General features: G+C 37.4%; 1 protein-coding gene across 1 annotated transcript in view; it reads right to left on the bottom strand.

Annotated features, from left to right (window-relative positions):
* The window catches only part of LOC116183603 (dynein axonemal heavy chain 5-like), a 49,579-nt gene that overhangs the window by 23,138 nt on the left and 13,771 nt on the right, over positions 1–12,670 (bottom strand). The gene's annotated exons all lie outside the window — the stretch shown is intronic.

Here is a 12,670-nt window from a genome sequence, read left to right as displayed (position 1 = left end):
AAATTTATTTTTGAAAGTAAAGGCTATTACATTCAATCCACACTTGTGATTTATGGTTTTATAGCACTCAAATGAAAATTTTAGAAGCAGCCTTTGTTACAATTTTACAGTTTGTTGCTGGTGTTCCTTTTTAAGATTTATCACTACATTTCTATCATAAATAATGTTGTACAGAAAGCTAATTTGTTGAAAGGCTTTGTAGGAAAATAAGTATTTAGTATGTACAGCTCCATTATTCTGCAATTTACTTTCAATACCCTAAATCCTTTGTCTCAGCTTTTCAGTCTAGTCACATATGACCATCAAGTCAAGACAGGATTCTGACTGGTCTTTGTTATGAGTGGAAGATAGTGTAAGCACTCCCTAATAAAGACAGATGCTGCTGCAGGAAGCTAGGGTTTTGTACATTATATCTTTAATATAATGAGAACTAAAACAAACCACAAACAAGCCTACTCTTCTAATTAAATTGAAATCCCATATGTAACACAACTCATTACATTATAGACAAAATAGCCTTCTGGAATAGTTACTGGTATTATTGTGCTTGTGGGTTACAAGATTCAATATAATTTCATTTTCAGAAGAAATTTAGAATTCTGTTTCATTGGTGGTAAATTCAATCCTCATTTTCCTGGTGATTAGGAGAAAACTAGTAACTTTATAAAGTATGCATAAGTGATTTATCCACAAGCTTTTGCAGAGCCAAAAGGAGCTGCATAATATACTTTATACCCTTATGTAAATATCTTTCCTACTTTCTGAAGGAATTTTCAAATACATGGTAAACTTGTAACTACTACCATGCCTTCATAAATGCTGAATGCATTTGAAATATTTCTCTGTATAAAAGACAAACATACAAATCCTATTCTTTACAGAGATATGTCTGAAGAACACAGAAGCAGATTAATTCATACATGTACTTTGTGCTTTTTTACCCCTCTCATACCCTAACATGTTCTCCAGTTTCCTGAAAGTAAAGCGTCATCACAGGACTGGATTTTCCTACATGTTTTTAAACATAAGCATAAGTTTTCCTCCTTGTTAGACATGCAAAAAGCAACCATTTTTTTCTGAATCAGCTTCATTCACATTAGATGATAACAACAGAATCCTCAAAACTATTGTTCCAGTAATTTGAACACAACTGATAGGGCATCTTTAAGAAAAAAAAAAAAAATACAACCCAATACTCTACCAATTAGATTCTATTTAATACAGAAAGAAGCATTTTGTTTTACCTAAACTACAGAGAGACTACCTTTGTACTCTGCTTGTGTTTCCAATATAGAGCTCCAGATACATTACTATACAAGACTACATCTTACACTGTTTTTTAAGTAATCAGCTCCACCTATACAGATGCTCTTGACATGTTCATAGCCTCCATTTCTTCTACAAGTTTCTGTTTGCATAGGCTGAAATCATGAGCACATTTTTCTCAAACTAAGCAATCATTCCCCAACATTTGTTTCTGGTTTTTAAAACTTGTTTTAATTGCTGTGTCTCAAGCCCTATGACACATATATAAACTACTGTGCATAGCTATTCATACAGCACTGGGCAATATTTGTTGTCTAAGTCCAGCAACAAGAATATTTATTAAGTTATCACAAAACTTTAGAAGTCTAATTAACTTAAATTACTTAATGAACCATGCCTAGAGAAACGGGAAACTATTAAATGGTAAAGCTATAGTTTTATGAAGATTAAGACTTTAACTTGTATTTATCATGTCACTACTGAAAGGCGTTTGTTTTGATATGTTGGATATTTCTATTACTAATGCAAGTTCCACACATTTTTTTCCTGAGAGTTGCTAAAATGCAATGCAAGAATACTCAATACAATTCAAGCTGTCATGCTTCTTTATTTTAAGGAGTTATCATTTTCAGAAACTTCCTTCCCAAATGAAATGTTGTTCAATCACAAACTCACACATTAGTTGTTGCAGTCATTAGAAGAACCTTCTGCCTCGCTTTTAGGTTTCCTCTACTTTTCTGTGTAAAACATAATTCTTTAGGTTGTACACCAAAAAGTAGAGAAAATCCAACTTCAGTACTTTCAAAAGCAAGCCACTAATTTATGTACTTAAAAACACTAGGAGGCTATGCTGGAAACTGTCTTCCAGTCTAGCTTCTGAGCTTCTATTTGCATACTGCTAAAAGAACGAATTTTAAAGATATTCTTTACTTAGGATTAGGAATATCAGAGAATAAATTACAAGAAAATGCTGAGCTTTCTGTCACTCATTCTTCCCTTTCCCCTTTAGCTAACCTCACATCTCACTTCAAATCAGCATTGTTGTCGTGGCCTAAGAGTTTTTGTAATTTTATATCCTGCAGTATTCACTACAAACGTACATAGGCCTAAACAGAATCTATATCAAAAAATATTACCCAATAATAGGCAGCTCTATGTTATTCAGAATTTCATAGAACACTGAAAGACTGAGATTTGAAGATGGAAGGATGCTGAAACACACACAGGATCATTTATTAGGTAAAAGAGAAATTGCTGTTACATGCAATAACACAGACATGCAAATCCTGACTAGTATCACCAGCAACTCTGATCAAGGTCATACATCAAAGCCCCTTCCTAATGTCCCATGATGTAGGAGGATGCAGCATTTACAAGAGATAAACACTGTGTCAGTTAGATATCTGGAAAGATTTTCTAAGTTTTTTATAGTACAGCTTCAGCTCAGTTTTTCATGTAAAGAACACAGGTAACACAGCCAAGTTAGTTTGGGTTTCTTTAACCACTTTTGGTTATGAAGGTGTGAGAGGTCATATGACACAGTCCCACAGCAGATGAAGGTCCAAAGCTAAACTTGTTAACTGAAAAGTCCTTTTCTGGTGATTAGTCCAGTTACAACATGTAGCTTGATTTATGTCACATAAAACCTTAAAATTCCTTAATCCTAAACACTAACAATTTGGCACAGGAAACTAATTTCAATAGACATCTTCTCCTGAAGCAAGAAAAGGAAGAGATTCCTAAATCTATCTTTCATATACCTAAACCCATAAACATCTCACCATTAGTGTTAAGAAATAATTTGAGATTAAATTTAAATTTTCAAAATATTTCCTAGCTGCTAAAAAAGTATATATATTTAAACAGCAGGTACTAAAAGAGCACAACTCAGAGATGCAAGGGGTTCATTTTTTGAAACAACAGGTTTAGAAACCAGCTATTGACTATTGCCAGCTTCTCCATTACAGACTGTAGCTACAGATGCAGATACCCTGAATAGAGTTAGCAAGAATGTTGTTTAGTATGCAAGGCATATGCACACAAGACAAAACTTGTTCTGAACACTCTTTATCCAGCAAATGACACATTTTGTTGTCAGAATACTGCACAATGCTGAATTCAAACATGCTGAAATCAAAGTTCAATAGTGAAAGAGTCAAAAAGTAACAATGTTTTATTGTTAATTTACTCTTATTCAAAATTTATTTAACCAGCGTGGAATTCCTTTGTCTCTCCTTTAACTTGCTAAGATCTTTTATGTTACATAAGCCTTGCTCATGAATTTCCCATCAAATGTAAACTGCACACCATTTCAAATATTTTCAAGCACCCTGAGTTTTTAATTTTCAAGTTTCAATGTTTTTATTTCCTCTTTCCAAAAAAATACAAACCCTAAAGAATTAGGGCAGTTCCCTTATCTAACTCTTAAACCTCAAAAATTAGAGCTCTGCACATGTCATCACATTGCATTAACTGAGGAACAGTTTGCTTAGATAACCAGCTTTTAAAATGAGTCTCTTAATGACTTCTATAGTCTATTGTGGTTTCTCAATGCTAAATATTGCCTTCAAAATTCTATTCCCATCTTAGAAGTATGGGGAGAGTGAAGTTACATTTCTATTTTCCTTCATGGCAGTGTCAACCCATGTTTTGTTGCCACATCTAATATAAAACTCTTTAGTGTACTAATATAGCATTTGTGAAATTATACCATTACCAGACCATTGCAACAATCTGGGCAAGATACAAGCAGCACTAGCATAATGCATAAACACCTCCCAGTGCAAATTTGCCTTTCAAAACAAATTGTGCAACTAACATCATCCACTTATGCCTATTTTAAAATACTTTTTTTCTGTGCCCTCCCCTCTCAGTACACATCGTTATTCAAATTCTATATTTATTAGTCTAAACATGATTCAAAATTCAGTTTTCCTTACCTTTATCACTCTGCCAATGCTTTGTTTCCAAAGTTGCTTTCTTCCGGCTCGAAACATTGTACTATTCAATATAAGCATCAAGCACTGTTTTTCAGGAACAAGCCCTAATCCATGGGGAAAGCTTCTACATTCATCATTTTGTACTCCCCCCAACCTTTTGTTTGCACTTGTTTCTTTCCTTTCAGTAGCAATGCCAAAATAACTCTGGACAATATAGTAATGACATTAAAAAACCAGCACCTATTAACCTTATCTCTGTGTTTAAAAGTCAGTTCTAGTGTGCATACAAATTGCTAGAAAATTAAGTTGCACTACCAGAGAAACAAGAGGCCTCTAGCCACCAGAATTTACTGCCTATAGATTAGGCCTTGAAAGCTACTGCTACCAACCACAGTGTTGTTAAGGTGATACTGTTTACATAAAAAAACAGTTGGATACAATTCATCATACTCAAGGGCACCATAAGTATTTGCAAAAGTCAATTTTACAACTGCTTCCCTGATTTGTGTTTAGCCTTCTGAAGCAATCCTTGTGTCAACAGGCATCTTTGTTTCCTTGTCATAGGTGACTGTTTAAATATACAGCAACAGTCAAGCAACTTTTAAATATGTTTACCTACAGGTAAATTACTGAGTTTTCTATTCATGCTTTTATACAAGTATGTTAAATTATACTTATTTTTCAGTTGTACAATGGTTGCTTAATACAGAAATTTTTCTTCAGCAAGAAATGTTAGGGTTCTTTCCTCCTAAAAGAGCTTTAATTTTTTTTCCACTTCAGTGACTGAACATAATCCAATGTCCTCTTGAAAAGGCCAAGAAAAACAATCTAATTATCCAGTATTAGTAACAATAAAACAGACATTTTACAGCTATTTCTGGCTTAAAATGTCTCTAAATATTTCTGCTTCCACTCATATCAATATGAGCAATGTCTAAAAGCACTTGTCAACCTTAGCATTGACAAAAAGCACAAGTAAAAACCATTTTCCCTGCATTATCTAAATTTTCCCCACCTACTGTAGTCAAATCCAGTTGTGCATACATGTTTCAAAGAGAAAGACTGAAAAATTACATTTAGGGTAAAAAGTAAACATCCACAGATTTCTCTGAACCCTTTACAGTGTTACCGTTTAAAATTAAACATGCTATTAAATATTACATATAAAGTTAATTCCTATGGATATATTCAAACCACTGAGGAATTAATTATTTACATTCTGTTGGAAAGATTCCAGAGGAGAGTCACTAAGCTGATCATAGGACTGGAGAAGCTCTCTTGTGAAGACAGGCTGAGAAGGCCAGAGCTGTTCTGCCTGGACAAGAGCAGACACTGGGGAGACCTTCCATCACCTACCATTTCCTAACAGGGGCCTGAAAGAAGGCTGGAGGGACTTTTCACAGCAGCATATTAGTGACAGGACAAGAGTGAATGGCCTTAAGCTGCAGGACAGCAGGCCCTTCACTGAGGGTAGTAAGGAACTGGCACAGGTTGCCCAGGGTAGCTGTGGATGCTCCAGTCCTGGATGTGTTCAAGGCTGGCTGGATGGGGCTCTGAACAATCTGGTCCAGTGGAAGGTGTCCCTGCCCATGGCAGAGATGTTGGGACCAGCTGATCTTTGAGATTCCTTCCAACCAAAACCATTCTGTAGTTCTATACTTATTTGCATGATGTATACAATTTCTAAAGTAAAAGCTCAGCTCAATAGGCTTAACTTTGCCTTGCAGCAATAAAAGTTCTTTTTTAAAAAAATGAGGAGAAAAAACCCTTACTTTTATCTCTTGAAAAACCAGCTAAAAATCATGCATCTTTCTCCTAAAATGCTATTAATTCATAGCAAATAACTTATAGAATCACAAAACTATGAGAATTTTTAAAAATTTCCAAAAGTTACCTAGACCAGTCCTTTGCTCAGAGCAGGTCCCATTAGAGTGGATTGTTCAGAGATGTTTGCAGACTTAATATCTCTAAGGGTGGAAATTGTGCAACCTCTAGAGATACATAACTGAGCCGATCATAACTTGACCATCCAGCATAAAGACTGCTCCCATCTAGCTGAAATCTGCCACGTTCCAGTTTGCGTATGTTGGCTCTCATTACCACAAACCTTAATGAAGCATTAATCAAGAGTTTAGCTCTGTTGTCTCTCTACCCTCTCATTAGACAATTATAGACTGCAATAAGATCTCCCCTGAGCCTTTTCTTCCTGTGGCTAAACAAGCAGAGTTCTCTCAGTGCCCACCACTGCTGCTTCCCATTTGTCTATACAGCCTACCATCTCACCACAGAGGGCAATCAGGCTGCTCATGAAGAATGTGACACTGGTAAATCTATGATGGCTGCTCTTAATCAGCTTCTTGGTGCTTTGTGTGCCATGAAATGCTTCCAGAACAGTTTGCTTCACAACCTTACCAGGAGCAGCTGACTGTTGTGCCATTCCCAGGATCCTCCTTTTTCTCTGCTTCGTAGACAACAGGACACAGTCTGAAGCTGCACTAGTGGAGGTTTAGGTTGGACATTAGGAAGAATTTCTTCACAGAAAGGGTGACTAGACATTAGAATGGGCTGCCCAGGGAGCTGATGGAGTCACTGTCCCTGGAGGTGTTTAAGAAAGACTGGGTGTGTTACTTAGTGCCATGATCTAGTTGGCACGGTGGTGTTCAGACATAGGTTGGATTTGATGACCTCAAAGGTCTTTTCCAATCCAATTGATTCTGTGACAGGTATAACATTTGTCTTTTTCTAGTTATCAGGATCCTCCCCAGATCATTGTGGCCTTTTGAAGAGAGATGGGCCTCAAAATGACACTGGTTTCCTCTCTCAGGACCGTCAGGTATATCTTATCTGCCCCCATGGACTTCTATACAACCAATTGGCTTAAGTGCTCCCTAACACTACCTTTGGCTACCACAGATAATCCCTCATTTTTGTTCACTATGCGATGAGGTTTGAAGGTCTAAAAGAGCCAGAAGGCAAAGCCAGCTCATGAAAACTGATTTAAAAAGTCACTGAAAACTTCAGCCTTCCCATGTTCTTTGCTCCTTAGTCTCCTGTTCCCCTGAGCAATGGGCCTACATTTTCTTCTGCTGCCAGTGTATTTAAAAACTACATTGTATTTTCCCTTTGCCCTCCTCACAAGTTTGAACACCAGCTGAGCTTCTCAACCCTATCTCTGTGAACTCAGACATTGTGCCTATATCCTTCCTGGGTGTCCCTGATCCTACTTCGTCTCAAGCTTCTAAGGAACTTTGCATGTTTGTATTCATATCCTCTGTGTTCATCCATGCTGGCCTCCTACAAGGTCTCCTCTTCATTCTGCACATTGAATGGCCTCTCTGTGTGTTCCAATGATGTTATGCTTGCAGGTCACAAAGATTTCTTCAGTCCTGTTTCCTACTAGGGAAGTCCTTCATGGGTTCCCACCAAGAAGATTCCCTTAAGAAGTCAAAAATCTGATGTTCTAAAGTCCAAGGTTCTTTCAGGGTTTTAAGCTCCACAATCTCATGATCCCTGAATGTTGGAACTCAAAATGTCTCTCAGACATTTTTAGAGGTTCCAGGACTTGGTCAGAAGCATTTTAGACCCTGGAAGACAGCTGGAAAACAGCTGTCATTTTGAGTTTGAGCCATGGAATGAGTTACCAAATTTGAAGGTGGAACAAGCAGTCACAAAGGGTTAGATAGTATAGTAAAAGTAGTTACAAAACAGATGGGAATTTTTTTTAGTATTGTACAGGGGGGTTTTAGCACCTGTACAGGGGGGTTTTTACTTTGTACATGGGGGTCAGAAATTCTAAGATGGAGGAAAGTGGGCTGATCCTGTTCTTCCTCCTTCTTCTTCCTTACCTCCATGTTCTTGGTGATGCTGGCACTCACAGATTGGTTTAGAGTAGAAAAGCACCTTGCAATATAGGTAGTAGGTATTGGGGGAAAACTGTAAACATGTAATACATAATATATAATATAAAAGATAGCAGCAGCCCTGGGCAGGGAGAGAGAAGAAGAAGACAGCAGACAGAGAGGATGTCAAGGTGTGTGTGTGCCTCTGCCGGGGCCACTGACCAAGCAGCCGTAGCCCGAGAAGACAATCTTTTAGGTAACTTGCAATAAACTGCCTTGAGACCAAACAACAGGAGACTGCAGAGTTTTTCTTTGGAAGCACGGGTTGGAGGAGAGACTTTATCACCACACGAGACCCCAGACCAAGCCCGGAGTTCTCACACCTGAAGATAAATCTTCTCTCAACTTCCCCATCTTCAACTAGTTTCCTTGTTTGTAAATGGCAAGCCTAACAGAGTATCTGTCAGCTCATTTATCATTTCCAAAAACAAATAGCCTTTGAACTTTAGAAATCTCAGCCATTTAAGTAACTTGGAATGTGACATTTTTAGAATTAAAATGACTGTCAATCGTGACTAGGATTAATATAACCCATGAAAGAAGCCCATATATGTGTTAATACCAAATAATCACAAACCATTACCCTACACAGAAACTCTCCTTGCAGCTGTAATATATCGTCAGAACCTTTGGGGCAGCCTGCATTTACAGTACTAGATTATACACTGATATTGGTTAGAGTTATTCAGAGATCATTGAAGTTTATGGAATTTAACTTCCTGTGATCTTCCATCTCATTAAGTTATATAAAAGAAAATGGAAAATAATTAAGTGGTTGAGACAGTGCTTAACTGCCGTCATCAGGTCACTGCTGTCCTCGGGTCAAAAGCCAGACTTCCAGCAGAGCCACTTAAACTGCTATAAAAATACTGCCTTAGGAATTTGCTTTACATCCACTAGAGCATTAGATTGGATAGCATATAATGGCTATGTAAACGGGTCAAATAATCCAGGTCAATTTTTTTCAGATTTTTGACCAGAACAGTTCTTGCTGAGGCAGAGCTTAACAAAGACTCTTTGTTCTATCCCAGTACCAGATTTGACCTATAGAAACAATTTTATAATTTGGGAAAAAAAAGAGTTTTCTCACAGATTTTAACCAACTTTAGATAAAAACCTCCTCTTTTACCTTTATTTTGCTGGTGATATACCATCAGATCTGTAATTTGAAGAACACATTTCCTCTCCAGATGCTTCAGGTGTGCAAGATCCATGGTGAAGTTGGATTAATTTTAATAATTTAATGTATACATTAATGTGGATCTTGTATTATAACTGAAAATTCTAAGAATAATTTTAGTCTGTCATATGTCTCTGGCTAACCTTGGCTCTGCTCTGCACCCACCAAAGTATTAAGTCAGATCTGGGGTAAATTAAATTACTGCTGTGCAGATGAGTAAAAAACTATGAAGCACACAATCAACTGTGTCAGAGAAACATTTTTCAAACTAAAATAATGAGTTCTACTATTTTAGGAATTATGAAAGTTCATTTCTCAATGCCAAAAGACTTTGTTCATGTTTCAGTATCAAAATTAGTAAATGGGGTAACATCAGACTGGAGATCAGTCACTAGTGGGGTTCTGCAGGGCTCCATCCCCACAGCATGATGGGAAGAGTGGCAGACACTGCTCTCTTCTCTGTGGTGACAAGTGACAGGACCCAAGGGAATTGCCTGAAGCTCAGTAAGAGGAAGATTAGGTTGGATATCAGGAAAAGGCTTTTCACCCAGAGGGTGACTAAACACTGCAACAAACCCCCCAGGGCAGTGGTCCCAGCACCAGCCTGACAGAGTTCTAGAAGCATTTGGACAAGGTTCTCAGGCACATGGTATGACTCCTGAGTAGGGCCAGGAGTTGTATTCGATTATCTTGATGGGGCCCTTCCAACTCAGTATATTCTAAGATTCTATGGTGTTTAGTGTTACATGGCACAGTTTTGGCAACGAGGGCTTTTACTGGGCAATAGTAGGAGTAGGAGATAGTAGTTAGCTACCATCTAGTGGTTAAAAGCTGAAAGTGTACATGACTTTCATGTTTTTTTTTCACAAAATAATCAATATAAAATTTGCAATTGAAATGTTCTTTACAGACATGATCACTGACAAATCACAGATGAAAATCTACACTGAATCTAACTGGAGGAACTTAAAGCAAAGGATATTCTACTCTGCTGCATTCTCTTGATACAGCTACAATGCTAATAACCACAGCTAAAGGTAGGCATTATTTTGAGCTGCTTACAAAGTCAAATAGCACTGAGGCTTTAATACTTTGAAGGCAAGGATTTTTAACTGCTCTGCTGAGAAAAAATAAAACTTTAATTTATTTAGTCATTTCCTGCACTAGTAGGCACATAGATCACTTGTCATTCCAAAAAAATGCTTTTTGTCTTAAAATATCTAACAAGTGTACAATTTGTCAGCCACCTAATATCTTCATCTCAAAGATATTTTAAAAAAGGAAAAAAGAGAGAAAAAGATGTCATAGCTTAAAATTACACTTCTTACTTGCTTGATGAAGTAATAGATATGACTAAGACATTAACCGTGTTACATTGCTATTCAACAAGGATTTTATGTGAAAAATAGTACTGCTTAAAGAACAAGCCTACCATGTAGGAAGTCCTAGTCTAATTCCCTCTTCTACTTTAGGCAAAACATTTATTCTCACAGGCTATGCTTTCCTATTTGATCCACCACTAACAAAATAAAATGTAAAGATAAAACACATCATTATATAATTGACAGATAAATAATTAGCCTTCTGTTTACCAGGAAAAACAGGATGTGTGGACAGAAAATTGCCATTCAGGTAACCATGGAAGATATATATTTTCCATTTTAAGGAACTACAAAACCTCATACCTTCTCTTTCCTGTTTCAAATTATGTGGACATTGTACCCATCATCTTAGCCAGCACAAGGATCAAAGGCAAAAAATACCCTACCTCATGATCTTCATATATCCCTAGCCAAATCAATCAGATCTTCAATATCCCTAGAAATGCAGACTAAAGAGAATGATAAATTCTCAGCATGCAAGTGAACACCCGGAAAGAAACAAGGTCCACCCAGATTCACTGGAAGATGAGAACACTCCTGAAATAAAAGGAATGGTTTTGGAAGAAACAATTTGGATAAACTTCGTGGCTTTTACTCTTAAATATTAGAGAGGAAGTTTTAAACCTAGACTGAAGAAATATTATCAGGCCCTAAAGGCCATTTATTCTCAAAATACATATTCACTTGTGTGGAGTGAGCTAATGACATGATAAAGCAGAGGGTTCCACCTGTCACACTGCAAGCCATAGCAAAAGGCTGAACAGTAAAATGTTGTCTTTTTGAACAAGGTGGGAGAAAACAGAAAACTAAAACAAGGACATAACTGCTTTTACCTAAGCAGGAAAAGTCCCAGGAACAAAGCTGGGGGATCAAACTAAAAAATGGCTGTAACAATAGCACTAGAAACTACTGGCATTAAGGAGGGTATCCACTGGTACCTTGTGCCATACATCAAGGTATTTACTACATAGGAAATGTGGAAATGTGCACTTTTAAACATTGGTTTAAAAGATTTCAGTGTTCAAACAAGTTACCGAGGCAACCAGAACCCAACAGTATAAAGTTTCAGTCACAAACAAGATAGACACAGCATATGATATTACTGTCTGCCTAATTAGCCTGGAAATATTGATTGTGACATGCTGACAGTGACAAGGGTGGCGCCCCTGGCAGGGAACAGAATCAGCAAGTAACTTCAGCTGTATTCATATACACCTAGGAAATACCATTTCAGATTGCAATCCTGATACTAATTTTTTAGACATTGATAATAGAAAGTTCATAATTCAAAAACACATAAGGCCTCAGTGCCTAAAAAGGCACAATATCAGGTTCAAAATATTAGCGTTCAAACAAAATACAAAATTTAACAATTTCACAGCTGTAGAGGCCCAGAGAACCTGACTGGTGACAAGATGCATTGTGGTGATGCATCCCCACACTCCACCCAGGTCTTATACCAACCTGAGTGGTGTCCATTTATATGTTAACACATCGTGAGAAAGAACTTCTCCTTTGCTGGAGAAGGAAGGCCAGACTTGAAATAGAGCAGCACTTTTCCCCGAGAAGGAACCACAACACAGTACAGCACAAGTGCAGCAATGAGTGGGCATGAACTATAACATGGGAATGAGACACCAGTGACCCCCAAAGCCCTCCAATGCCTTTCCAGAATGGCCTGCACATATAACTAACTGACATAGAAAGAGAGAAACCTGTCCATAAAAAAGGTACTTTCCCAAGCCTGGGCAGTGCCCCCCCAGGACCCTGCATGTCTCACTGGTGGACTGACACAGCTAGATCAATTCTTATTGTTGGATCCATGCTGGAACCAGAAGTGATGATCATTTTCTCTCTTTTTCTCTGTTGTTTTCTTTCTTTAATTCTTCTCTCCCTCTTTAATTTCTCTTGCTTTTCCTCTTTCTTTTCCTTTACTTTCTCATTTTCTTCTTTAATTAATCTCTCCCTCTTAAAATTTTTCTGCCCTTTCTGCCACACTCTTTT

The sequence above is a fragment of the Lonchura striata genome, chromosome 4 (genome assembly GCF_046129695.1).
Source record: "Lonchura striata isolate bLonStr1 chromosome 4, bLonStr1.mat, whole genome shotgun sequence".
In the NCBI taxonomy this organism is placed as follows: domain Eukaryota; kingdom Metazoa; phylum Chordata; class Aves; order Passeriformes; family Estrildidae; genus Lonchura; species Lonchura striata.
The sequence above is the reverse complement of the archived record's forward strand: the minus strand, read 5'-3'. Positions and strand labels throughout refer to the sequence as shown.